Source organism: Elephas maximus, chromosome 1 (assembly GCF_024166365.1).
Source record: "Elephas maximus indicus isolate mEleMax1 chromosome 1, mEleMax1 primary haplotype, whole genome shotgun sequence".
Taxonomy (NCBI): domain Eukaryota; kingdom Metazoa; phylum Chordata; class Mammalia; order Proboscidea; family Elephantidae; genus Elephas; species Elephas maximus.
In genome coordinates this window covers 79,954,147-79,968,804 of record NC_064819.1, presented here as the reverse complement: position 1 = coordinate 79,968,804, position 14,658 = coordinate 79,954,147, and the positions used below count along the sequence as shown (strand labels likewise).

Here is a 14,658-nt window from a genome sequence, read left to right as displayed (position 1 = left end):
CATAGAGAGTTCTCGGTGTATAATCTTCTTGAGAACAGAGATTGGTTCTGGTTCATTTTCCTGCCCTACAGTGCCTAGCACAGTGCCCTGTGCTTGGTAGACGTACATAGGTAATAACATTAGTTCATTGTGTGAATGGATAAATAACTCAAAAAATGAATCAACCAGTATATTTTTAAATTCACATATTAAAACTGCATTCTAGATGTATTAATTTTTGATACACATTTGATTTTATTGAATGTTTTGCCTCCATGATTAGATTACAGGTCCTTAAAGGAAAAGGTCATTATTTTATTTCTGTCATTTCATTTCTTGCAGTTATTTCCATGTTCTCCAGATGTGAGGTGCTCAATAATTAACTTCTTCCAGGTAGGAGCTACAAGAGATATAGGGCAAATTTGGCTCTCCCATTCATAGGGTGATCTTGGGGGACTCCTATACCATCTGGAAATCAAGTTTGAAGACATGAGGTTATTCTTGGTGAGTAAATGAAGCCTTATGGTTTGGAAGGAACTTGACATGGCTTATGACTTTCTATTCATTTCTTTAATTCTCATTTTCTTCTCTAAACAGACACAGTATTTTTTGCTTATTCTGACAGGTATCTTACAATTATCGAGCTCCTATTACCGTACACCTTTGCTTCTACACAATTACGTTCAGCATGCCTATACTTCAGGGTTTATACTGTACAATCTGCCTGAAATGCTCTTCCCTCAAAATCTCCATGGCTCACTTCCTCACTTCATTCAAGACTCTAGTCAAAATGTAACTTTATTAGTAAGAGCTTCTTTAAATTCTCTGCACAAAATAGCAAATCTCTTCAGCATGCCCTACCTCCACTTAGGTTGCATTATTTTTCCCTCTAGTACCTATCACATGAGATGTTATATCACTATTTGCTTAGTTTTTGTGTCCCCAAATAGAACATAAAATTCATGAGGGGAGTGTCCGTTTTGTTCAATTATGTGTCCCCAGCACCTAGAATAATGACTAATATATAGTATGTGCTCAAATCATTCTTATAGAATGAATAGTTTTTTAAGTATGAATATTTCTTAAAGTATGATCCAAAAGCCACCTACATGAAGTATTGGTTGAAAATACCAATTCCTGCACCTCACCAAGGGCTTACAAGATCAAAATCTCTGAAATTAAGAAATATGATTATTTATTTTGAACAGTTTAATTGAACAATTCAAACTCAAAGATGAAATGGTTTAAATAAGTGCATAAAGCCAAAATTCTACAAAAGCATAGTAATGTAACGACGACTGAATGCATGGTACCCAGATGACAAAAGGAAAAAAAATAAGGAATGGCGGAAGGAAAAATGAGAGAAAGAATGGAGAGAATAGAGAATGAGCAGATTCTAGTGGAATTAATCAGAATTTCTCGGGTTCAGCAGTCGTTCAAAGTGGGATAAATAAAGTAGGAGACAAGTATTAACTCAAAGCTAGATGAAGGGCAGTTCAGCTGGGTATGTGGTATGGCATTTTCATGGAAAAGCCTTCTCTGGTTTCTAATACAAGTGCAAATTGAGAAGCTACCCTGATCTAGAACAAGCAGAAACTTGTCTGAGTGTATTCAAGAATTCTCCATTCTTAACAGATTTGTTGATTAATTTAGTTTACTTTGTCATGAATCAGATGCCTGTGTTTTGTTTTACATGTCAAAAAAATCTATCACAATTACCCGTGTTTTGTATAAAATATCCTCCTTCTATATATTATAAAGATAGAATTGGTAACAAAGGCAAGGTTTCTTACACTTTGAGTTCCATTTTAAAGAGAGGGATACTTTGTGTTGATCCACCATCACATGATGTCACTCATTTAAAACAGCTGTCTTAGAATAAAATTATAGTCTGTGATTGTGGATATGGTCCTCTCCCTTTGAAACCCAATGAGCCACATGAAATGATAATTTTGTCCTCATCATCAGCCTGTTCTCATCAATTGTGTTAACTCAGATATTACATTCACCCATTCATCCCTCCAGGGTCTTTCCACCATACGTTAAGGAATTCTGGCTAACCAACATTATTTAAATGGGTCACTTTAAAACCAGATCAAACTTACTCAGGGCTCTAGCTGGTAAATTGAAGCAAGTCTCCTTGGTAAGCGTGCCCATCATGATAATTTCATATCTAATTTCCTTGGTCTAGTACTTTCAGAATTCATTTCCACATACAGTCTACAAATTTCTATGCATATTTAGCAAAGTGCTGCAATGTTTCTTACATCATTTCCCTCTGGAATTGGCCCTGGCAGAGCCCGCTGGTATCTAACCCTGTATACTTGACGAATGTGAGGAGGGTCATGAGGAGAATTGGCTTTCTTTTACATTATAACCCTCTCAGTGAGGAGGTACAGCATTCTTAAGCAAGGCTACTTCATCAGACATAAGAGGAAGTCTGCCTTGGCTAGAATGGGGAGATGGGTGGTGGGGTACCATGAACACTCTGAATGTTCCATATATCCTTATTCCAGTTCTTGGAGTCCCACTCTTTCCTCATCAAAGCTTTCCACTAAATCAGACAAAAGAGCCATAACAGCCAATGTCCATTAACCCATTGCAAAGGTTTTTGACTTAAAAATATATATATATATATATATATATGTGTTTATATACACGCATGTATGGTTTTTCTGGGTATGTATACATATACTATATATGTATACAAAATCACTTTCTCGACTAAGTGGGACTTTCAAATGTTGCTAATAATAACATTAATTATTCTTGTTTTGATTTCCATTGAGAGTGTGCCCCATCTCTCCATTTGAAAGCATATATTTTTCCCTAATTTATTCAGAATTTCTGTTGACACAAGGGTTTTTTTTTTTTTTTTTTAATCACCCGAATCTTTCTTGATTTTAGCAGGCACCTCTCAACAAAATTCAATGAAGCACCTGAATGAAAGTTTTCCAAAGGATTTCATTCTCATGGGATTTACCAAATACCCATGGTTGGATCTGCCTCTCTTCTTTGTCCTCATGACCTCCTACATCTTCACATGGTTGGGAAACATTGCTATTATTCTGGTCTCTCAACTCCCAACTACAGAGTCCCATGTATTTCTTTCTCACCAACCTCTCCTTTTTGGATCTCTGTTTCACCACCACAACGGTGCCCCAAATGCTGTTCAACTTAGCAGCATCTAATAAGAGCATCACTTACATAGTCTGTATGGTCCAGGCCTATGTGTTTCACTGGCTAGGCTGTACTGAATGTATCCTGCTTGGCATCATGGCCTTAGACCGCTATGTAGCTGTGTGTAAGCCTCTGAGGTACTCTGTAATCATGGACCACAAGCTCTGCCTGCAGCTGTCTAACACTGCTTGGCTCTTCGGTCTGACCAATTCACTGCTCCAGTTCACACTCACAGTCCAGCTGCCCCTGTGTGGGAACCAGGTACTGGACCACTTTTTCTGTGAGCTGCCTGGTCTTATTAAGATGGCTTGTGTGGACACCACAGTCAATGAGATTACTTTAGCAGTAGTGGCCACCCTCCTGATAATGGGTCCTCTTTTCATGATTCTTATTTCCTACAGTTACATTGCCCAAACTGTATTTCGAATTCCTTCTGTTGATGGGAGACTTAAGGCCTTCAGTACTTGCTCTTCACACTTACTGGTGGTGTCTTTATTTTATGGCCCTGGAATCTATATCTATATGCAGCCTTCAGGGAATGGTCCTCAAGACCTTGCCAAATTTCTGACCCTATTTTACTGTGTTATTACTCCTATGGCCAACCCATTCATCTACACCCTGAGGAACAAGGATGTTAAAGGAGCTTTGAGGAGTCTTCTGAGACGGGCCATATTATCAAAGAGAATATGAAGAATCGATGCTTTATTCTGAATGGGAAGGCCAACAGTAATCTGAATACATTCTCCTTTTTACATATGACCCACCAAAATCATGCTCAAAAGTCAAGAAAACTTTTATTGTGAAGAGAAGCACTTTCATAACAAAACTTCTAATGGCTAGTTTGAAAACGCATTTGAACTTTCAGTACAATATCCGTGAAAAATGCTAAAGCATAGGAAGCTCTTGAAACAAATAAATCTGAAAGGAATTACCTTGAAAAGTGTCTCACCCTGTTAGAACTTTAAATACCTTAAAAAAATAATTATCAAAGTTGTATGGAATTTTCTTTAAAATGTAAAATTATTTATGAGTTATTACATTTAATTACTGTAAGGACTTATTAAACCAGAAGTATCTCAACAATAGGGAAAGGAAGTGCTATTATTAAACAATATATGTATTTTTTCAGATTGTGATTTTTTAAAAATTGTGCTTTAGGTGCAAGTGTACAGACTAAATTAGTTTCTCATTAAACAATTAATATGCAAATTGTTTTGTGACATTGGTTGCCAATCCCTAGATGTGTCAACACTCTCACCTTCTCCACCTCAGGCTCCTTGTTTCCATTCGTTCAGTTTTCCTGTCCCTTCCTGCCTTCTAGCTCTTGCTTTTGGGCTCGTGTGCCCATTTGGTCTTGTACACATGACTGAAATACAAAGCACGTTCCTCACTTGTGTCATTTTATGTCCTATAGAACTGTCTAATCTTTAGCTGAGGGTAAACCTCGGGAATGACTTAAGTACTGAGTTAAAAGTGTATCCAGGGGCCATACTCTTGGGATTTCTCCAGTCTCTGTCAGACCATAAAGTCTGGTCTTTGTGTGTGTGCGTGTGGATTGAATTTTGTTCTACATTTTGCTCCCACTCTGCCCGGGACCCTTTTTTGTGATCCCTGTCAGAACAGTCAATGGTGGTAGCTGGCACCATTTAGTTGTCCTGGGCTCAATCTGGAGGAGGTTGTGGTGGTTGTGGTCTATTACTGTTTTGGACTAACCTTTTTGTGTCTTTGGTTTTCTTCATTATTCTTTGCTCCAGCCAGGATGGGACCAGTAGATATATCTTAGATGTTGCTGGTATTAAACTATTGATGTTGGTATGGTAAATAAATAATTTGAGTCTATACTTCACATCACAAAGTATAACAAATTAAATTTGAATTAAAAAGTAAATATTTAAAATGCTTTTCATTGAAAATGAGATACATTTTTAATCACAGTTGTAGAAGAGAAACACATTCGTGATCACTGAATAACTAAAAAATAAGACCCAAGAGAAGATGGATAGAAATGATAAAGAAAGTTGGCTCTCAGAAAAGATCTGAATCTAGAAAGCTGGGTCTTAGAAAATATTTAGGCAAGAAAGAAAGAAAAGATGCAAAGAGCTAAAATCAGAAATGAAAGTGTTGACATCACTATTGACCCTACAGAAATAAGAGGGATTATAAGAGAGTACTGTGAACAACTGTAGACCAACAAATAAGATAACCTAGATGAAATGGACAAATTCCTAGAAACATACAAATTACCTAAAATGACTCAAGAAGAAATACAACATTCCAAAGACTTGTAACAAATGAAGAGACTGAATTAGTAATCAAAACCTCCAAACAAAGAAAACTCCAGGACCAAATGGCTTCACTGGTGAATTCAACCAAACATTTAATGAAAAATTAACACCAAATCCTTCTCAAACTCTTCCAGAAGATGAAGAGGAGGAGGAGAAAGAGAACACTTCTTAACTCATTCTATGTAGTCAGCATTACCTTGATATCAAAGCCAAAGATACCACAAGAAAAGAAAACTACCGACTAATATTCCTTATTAACATGGATGCAAAAATCTTTAACAAAATACTAGCAAACTGAATCCAATGGCATATTAAAAGGATTATATACAGTGACCAAGCAAGATTTATTCCAGGATGCAAGGGTGGTTCAACATAAGAAAATCAATCAACATAATATACCACATTAATAGAACAAAGAAAAAGAACCACATAATTATCTCATTTGACAAAATTCAACACCTTTTCATGATAAAACACTCAGAGAACTAGGCATAGAATAGAAGGGAGATACTCAACATGATAAAGGGCATTTATGGAAAACCCACAGCTAACATTGAACTTAATGATGAAACACTGAAAGCTTCCCGCCTGAGATCAGGAACAAGACAAGGATTTCTGCTTTCACCACTGCTATTCAACATTTTACTGGAAGCCCTAACGAGAGCAATTAGGGAAGAAAAAGAAATAAAAGGCATCCAAATTGGAAATGAAGAAGTAAAAATATCTCTTTGTTCACAGATGACATGACTCTATGTAAAGTCCCCCCAAAACCGCAAGAAAGCTACTACAGCTGATAAACAAGTTCAGCAAAGTTGCAGGGTACAAGATCAACACTCAAAAATCAATTGTGTTTCTATACAACAGCAATGAACGATCTGAAAAGAAACTTAAGGAAAAAATTCCATTTGTAATAACATCTAAGAGGAATAAATTTAATCAGAGAAGTGAAAGACTTGTACACTGAAAGCTATAAAACATTTCTGAAAGAAATTAAAGGCCTAAATAAATGGAAAGACATCCTGTGTTCATGGATCGGAAGGTTTAGTACCGTTAAGATATTAGTACTATCCAATGCAATCTACAGATTCAACTCAAACCCTATCAAAATTCCAACAGCCTTTTTTGTTACAGAAGTGAAAACATTGATCCTTAATTCATATGCAGTATGCAATAGACAAAACAATCTTTTATATTGCCATAAGCAAAACAATCTTTAAAAAGAAGAGCTAAGTAGGAGGATGCACACTTCTCAATTTGAAAATATACTATAAAACTACAATAAACACAACAATGTAGTACTGGTATAAGGACAGATGTATAGACCAATGACCCCCACGTGTCTGTCAGTTTGTCATACTGTGGGGGCTTGTGTGTTGCTGTGATGCTGGAAGCTATGCCACTGGTATTCAGATACCAGCAGGGTCACCCATGGATGACAGGTTTCAGCTGAGCTTCCAGACTAAGACAGACTAGGAAGAAGGACCCGGCAGTCTACTTCTGAAAAGCATTAGCCAATGAAAACCTCATGAGTAGCAGCGGAACATTGTCTGATATAGTGCTGGAAGATGAGCCCCTCAGGTTGGAAGGCACTCAAAAGATGACTGGGGAAGAGCTGCCTCCTCAAAGTAGAGTCGACCTTAATGACGTGGATGGAGCAAAGCTTTTGGGACCTTCATTTGCTGATGTGGCACGACTCAAAATGAGAAGAAACAGCTTCAAACATCCATTAATAATCGGAACCTGGAATGTATGAGGTATGAATCTAGGAAAATTGGAAATCATCGAAAATGAAATGGAACGCATAAACATCGATATCCTAGGCGTTAGTGAGCTGAAATGGACTGGTATTGGCCATTCTGAATTGAACAATCATATAGTCTGCTATGCTGGGAATGACAACTCGAAGAGGAATGTTGTTGCATTCATCGTCAAAAAGAACGTTTCAAGGTCTATCCTGAAGTACAACACTGTCAGTGATAGGATAATATCCATACGCCTACAAGGAAGACCAGTTAATACGACTATTATTCAAATTTATGCACCAACCACTAGGGCCAAAGATGAAGAAATAGAAGATTTTTACCAGCTGCTGCAGTCTGACATTGATCAAACATGCAATCAAGATGCATTGATAATTACTGGCGATTGGAATGCAAAAGTTGGAAACAAAGAAGAAGGACCAGTAGTTGGAAAATATGGCCTTGGTGATAGAAACAATGACGGAGATTGAATGATAGAATTTTGCAAGACCAACGACTTCTTCACTGCAAACACCTTCTTTCACCAACATAAATGGCTACTATACACATGGACCTCACCAGATGGGACACACAGAAATCAAATTGACTACATCTGTGGAAAGACACGATGGAAAAGCTCAATATCATCAGGCAGAACAAGGCTGGTGGCCGACTGTGGAACAGACCATCAATTGCTCATATGCAAGTTCAAGCTGAAACTGAAGAAAATCAGAGCAAGTCCACGAGAGCCAAAATATGACCTTGAGTATATCCCACCTGAATTTAGAGACCATCTGAAGAACAGATTTGATGCATTGAACACTAGTGACCAAAGACCAGATGAGTTGTGGAATGACATCAAGGACGTCATCCATGAAGAAATTAAGAGGTCATTGAAAAGACAGGAAAGAAAGAAAAGACCAAGATGGATGTCAGAGGAGACTCTGAAACTTGCTTTTGAGCGTCAAGCAGCTAAAGCAAAAAGAAGAATCAATGAAGTAAAAGAACTAAACAGAAGATTTCAAAGGGCCTCTCAAGAAGACAAAGTAAAGTATTATAATGTCATGTGCAAAGAGCTGGAGATGGAAAACCAAAAGGGAAGAACACGCTCGGCGTTTCTCAAGCTGAAAGAACTGAAGAACAAATTCAAGCCTTGAGTTGCAATAGTGAAAGATTCCATGGGGAAAATATTAAAGGACACAGGAAGCATCAAAAGAAGATGGAAGGAATACACAGAGTCATCATACCAAAAAGAATTAGTCGATATTCAAACATTTCAAGAGATGGCATATGATCAGGAACCGATGGTACTGAAGGAAGAAGTCCAAGCTGCTCTGAAGCCACTGGCGAAAAACAAGGCTCCAGGAACTGATGGAATATCAATTGAGATGTTGCAACAAACAGATGCAGCGCTGGAGGTGCTCAATCATCTATGCCAAGAAATATGGAAGACAGCTTCCTGGCCAACTGACTGGAAGAGATCCATATTTATGCCTATTCCCAAGAAAGCTGATCCAACTGAATGTGGAAATTATAGAACAATATCATTAATATCACATGCATTCAAAAACGGCTGCAGCAGTATATCGAAAGGGAACTGCCAGAAATTCAAGCTGGATTCAGAAGAGGACGTAGAACCAGGGATATCATTGCTGATGTCACATGGATCCTGGCTGAAAGCAGAGAATACCAGAACGATGTTTACCTGTGTTTTTTTGAGTATGCAAAGGCATTCAACTGTGTGGATCATAACAAACTATGGATAACACTGCGAAGAATGGGAATTCCAGAACACTTAATTGTGCTCAGGAGGAACCTTTACATAGATCAAGAGGCAGTAGTTCAGACAGAACGAGGGGATACTGATTGGTTTAAAGTCAGGAAAGGTGTGCGGCAGGGTTGTATTCTTTCACCATACCTCTTTAATCTGTATGCTGAACAAATAATCTGAGAAGCTGAACTATATGAAGAAGAACAGGGCATGAGGATTGGAGGAAGACTCATTAACAACCTGCGTTATGCAGATGACACAACCTTGCTTGCTGAAAGTGAAGAGGACTTGAAGCACGTACTAATGAAGATCAGAGACCACAGCCTTCAGTATGGATTACACCTCAACACAAAGAAAACAAAAATCATCACAACTGAACCAATGAGCAACATCATGATAAATGGAGAAAAGATTGAAGTTGTCAAAGATTTCATTTGACTTGGATCCACAATCAACAGCCATGGAAGCAGCAGCCAAGAAATCAAAAGGCGAGTTGTATTGGGCAAATCTGCTGCAAAGGACCTCTTCAAAGTGTTGAAAAGCAAAGATGTCACCCTGAAGACTAAGGTGCGCCTGACCCAACCCATGGTATTTTCAATCACATCATATGCATGTGAAAGCTGGACAATGAATAAGAAAGACTGAAGAAGAGTTGACGCCTTTGAATTGTGGTGTTGGCGAAGAGTATTAAATATACCATGGACTGCCAAAAGAACGAACAAATCTGTCTTGGAAGGAGTGCAGCCAGAATGCTCCTTAGAGGCAAGGATGGCGATACTGCATCTTACATACTTCGGACATGTTGTCAGGAGGGACCAGTCCCTGGAGAAAGACATCATGCTTGGCAGAGTACAGGGTCAGCGGAAAAGAGGAAGACCCTCAACAAGGTGGATTGACACAGTGGCTGCAACAATGAGCTCAAGCATAACAACAATTGTAAGGATGGCACAGAACAGGGCAGTGTTTCGTTCTGTTGTGCATAGGGTCACTATGAGTCAGAACTGACTCAACGGCACCTAACAACAACAACATAGACCAATGGAATAGAATTGAGAGTCTAAAATAAACTCATACATCTATGGTCATCTTATTTTTGGCAAGAGTGTCCGGTCTACTAAGAGGAAAGAATAGCCTTTTCAAAGGATAGTAATGAGCTGGTGAGGGAGGCACCAACATCAATAAAAAGTTCAGAGGTGGGTCTCTTCTTCAGACCAGGGTTGACAATTAGAGGTACTGACAGACTTTGGTTCACTAGTAATAATGGGGATGATGAAGTAAGGTGGCAGAACTTAAGCACTAGAGTACAGGGGGCTGCAATTATTATTATAATCAGAAAGATTGGAGAAGCATCCCTAGAGGGAAAAATAGATAGGCAGCCAATGAGATTGCTGCTTAATATATACAATCAAAAGAAGGCAAGAATGAGTAGTCAAGAGACTGAGGGTGTTTACTTCAATAAAGCCAATTTTCAGACCTGGTACACTTTGACTGAAGATGTGGCCTACCTCCCAAAGGAAGAACCCTGAAATAGCATGGCATCCACCAGAAAGCATCGACTATGAAAAAGGCACTGAACAACTAAGTTGAAAAAAAGAACTTGACCAGTTGACGTTTGCCAGTCTTTATCATCAGCTTCCCTAGAACGGTCATGATGGCTACATGATTGGAGTGACTACAGTGGCAGATAATAGAGATTACACAGGGATGCAACTAAATGAACTCCCATTTACCAAGGCCAAAATAACTATTGATGCCTCTGAATGTCTGAATTTCCAACAAAAGAGACCAATGCTGAGGTCCTCTATATGGCTCTCAAGGAGATCAAACAGTAATTTGGTGGCAGCTTAATAATATTAGGCTCCTTCTTTCATGGACAGGCAAGTAAGTGGTTTGTCATGGGCTGAGTTGTGTCCCCCCAAAACATGTGTCAACTTGGCCAGGCCATGATTCCCAGTATTGTGTGTTTGTCCTCTATTTTGTGATCTGATTATCCTCCACTTTGTGATGTGTTGTAAACCCTAGCCCCTATGTCTGTGGTTATGGGGTTCCATCTGGGAGTGAGCTGTCATGTTAATGAGGTAGGATTAGGTCATGTTAATGAGGATTATATTATTTTTGTTATGTTAATGATGTAGGGTTAGCTTGGAATGTATCTTGAGCCACTGCCCTTCACTGTCTTACAAGACATAAAAGCAGAGAGAAGCAAGCAGAGAGAGGACCCACTACCACCAAGAGGAAGACCTAGGAGTGGAGATTGTCCTTTGTACCTGGGATCCCTACAACAAGAAATTTCTAGACCCAGCGTAAGATTGATGACAAGAGCCTTCCTCCAGAGCAACAGAGAAAGAAAACCTTCCACTAGAGCTGGAGCCCTAAGTTTGGAGAGCCTCCTAAACTGTGAGAGAATAAATTTGTATTTGTTAAAGCCATTCACTTGTGGTATTTCGGTTATAGCATCCCTAGATTACTAAGACAGGGTTTGAGTTTCTTGTTCACAGAACCTCAGGCAAGAGTTATTTGAATTCTAAGGTCATTTGAATTCTCAAGCATGGAATACCACACAATATATTATCTCACCAGGAGGTGGCCACTCACAGCAAAGGAAGTGTGGAAGAAAGCCTGTAACCATGGGCTTATTTTCACATCATCCAGAAGCCCTTGTTCTGACAAAGGGTCTTACTGAAGGCACAGCTGAAGCACCAGCTCTCAACTAATGCAACATTTTCCAGGATTTAATATATGTGGAGTCTCTAAATGGTGTTGTGTTTCCAACAGGAAGAATATAAGAGTCCAGGAACCAATAAGTGGAAGCAAGAATGGCCCCACTTATCATTACTCACAATGAATCTCTGGGGACTTGTGCTTTCCATTCCCACAAGTCTGGGCTTCTCAAGATTAGTGATATGGTCCCAAAGATAGTGCACCCTTTATAGGGGTCATGGCAAGAGGAATATTGGTGTATGAGCTACAACGGGCACCTAGGCATTTTGGACTCCTTGAGTACAGGAAGATGATAAGAGGATAACCATCATGGAAGAGCTATTTGACCCTGATTAGTAGGAGGAGATAGTGAGAGTAGGAAGGAATACGTATGAAGCTTGGATTACTCACTTCAGTGCTTGTTGGTATACACTTCTTCAATTGTGACTATGAATGAGCATCTAGACTAATAGAATAGAATGAAAAACAAAGTGTAGGTAAAAACCCCACATAAATGAAACCTTTATTTATGAATAAGTGGGCCTGCAGATAAATAAAGAGTGAACTATTCAATAACTGGTGTGGGACAATTGAGTTTTCATGCAGAAAAATATAAATAAAACTTGATCACCATCTCTCATCATATCCCACCCAAAATTCTGTCCTAAATATAAAGATTTAATCGTAAAAAATCAAAATTTAAATCATTCGGAAGAAAATATAGGAGATGAATCCAGGTTTTGTACAGCCTGAATCTTATATAATTTGACGGTCCCTCTTTAAAAATTTATCATTGTTTTTAGGTGTCATCAAGTCAGTTCCAACACATAGAGACTCTATGTGCAACAAAACGAAGCACTGCCTGGTCCTATGCCATCCTCACAATCATTGCTATGTTCAAGCCCATTGTTGCAACCAGTGTGTCAATTCATCTCGTTAAGGGTCTTCCTCTTTTTTGTTGATCCTCTACTTTACCAAGCATGAAGTCCAAAGTACATGAAACGAAGTCTCACCATCCTTGCTTCTAAGGAGCATTCTGGTTGTAATTCTCTCAAAACACATTTGCTCATTCTTCTGGCAGTAAATGGTACACTCAATATTCTTCGCCAATATCATAATTCAAATGCGTCAATTCTGTCTTCCTTATCCATTCTCCAGCTTTTGCATGTGTATGAAGTGATCAAAAATACCATGGCTTGGGTCAGGCACAACTTAGTCCTCAAGGTGACATCTTTGCTTTTCAACCCTTTAAAGAGGTCTTTTGCAGAAGATTTACCCAATGCAATGCATCCTTTGATTTTTTGACTGCTGCTTCCATGGGCATTGACTGTGGATCCAAGTAAAGTGGAATCCTTGACAACTTCAATATTTTCTCCATTTATCATGATGTTACTTATTAGTCCAGTTGTGAGGATTTTTTTTTTCTCTGTGTTGAGGTATAATCCATACTGAAGGCTGTAGTCTTTGATTTTTATCAGTAAATGCTTCAAGTCCTCTTCACTTTCAGCAAGCAAGGTTGTGTCATCTGCATATTACAGGTTGTTAATGAGCCTTCCTCCAATCCTGATGCTGTATTCTTCTTCATATAGTCCAGCTTTTTCTATTATTAGCTCAGCATACAGATTGAATAAGTATAGTGAAAGGATACAACCCTGGGAGGAAAGGTCATGCATTATCCAGAAAGGGAGTTTAAGTACCAAGTGACATTGGACATTAGTAAGTGAAAAACACGTTATTTTTTCTAAGGTAAATGCTAAAAGAATAATAAAAGATAAACTAAATCAAATGTATCTCTAGACCAAATTTCCAGTGCACAAAAATCACATGGGCTAGAGGAAAAAAAAAATTAAAGGACACATGAGAAAGGATCTGTCAAATCTAGAACATGTTACATTCTTCAATGAAACTGGCTTGGCTTCTTCAAAAGCTCAATGTCATGAGAAAAAAAGGTAGGGAATTGTTCTAGATTTAAAGAGACATAACCAAACACAAAAAAGTTGATTTAATATTAGTTTGAAATATATGTATGTATATCTAGATATATCAATAGCTAGATAAATAAATTTAAACCCAGTTATGGATTGAACTGTTTCCCCCAAAAATATGTGTTGTAAGTCCTAGCCCCACTTTGTCCTAAAGAGTCGCTATGAATTGGAATCAGCTGGGCAGAAACTGTTTTTTTTATTGTTTTTAATACCTGTGGTTATACCTATTTTGGCATGGGTTCTCTTTGTTAAGAGGGCAAATCACTGCAGCTTGTGTTTTAAGCCAATCACCTTTGAGATATGAAAAGAGCAGAGGAGCAAGCAGAGATGGGACAGAGGAGCAAGCAGAGATGGGAGAAGATAGATACTACACCAAACGAAGATTGCCAAGGAACCAAGAAACAAGGACCTTCCCCAGAGCCAATAGAGGCAGAAAACCTTCCCTAGATCTGGTACCCTGAATTCGGACTTCTAGCCTCCTAAACTGTGAGAAAATTAATTTCTGTTTGTTCAAGCCATCCACTAGTGGTATATCTGTTATAGCAGCACTAGAAAACGAAGACAAACCCCAAAATATATTATTTTTCTATACAGTCAATACTCATTTAGGTATGTTGTTGTTTGCTGTCCAGTAGATTCCAACTCATAGCAACCCTATAGGACAGAGTAGAAGTCCTCCATAGGGTTTCCTAGGCTGTAATCTCTATGGAGCAGATTGCCAGGTCTTTCTTCCATGGAGCCACTGAGTGGGCTCAAACGGCTGACCTTTTAGTTAGCAGCCAAGGGCTTAACCATTACTCCACCAGGCCTCCTTCATTTAGATATAAAAGATATTTTAAAACAATTTGGGAACTTTTAATGTGAACTAAATATATTAGGGGATTAGCGGACCTTTTTTAATATTCTTATCAGTAGACACATGCGAAAATTTAGAGGTGAAATGTCATGCTTGCCAATTTCCTCAAGAAAACTTGCTAAGATTTTTATTTGAATTAGTGAAGATTATGATTCACCAGGAT

The 14,658-nt window shown here is 38.4% G+C and overlaps 1 pseudogene; it reads left to right on the top strand.

The window, feature by feature from the left end:
* Positions 1 to 2,909: 2,909 nt before the first annotated feature.
* LOC126062043 (olfactory receptor 2B11-like) lies at positions 2,910 to 9,075 on the top strand (annotated as a pseudogene).
* The last annotated feature ends 5,583 nt before the right edge of the window (positions 9,076 to 14,658 follow it).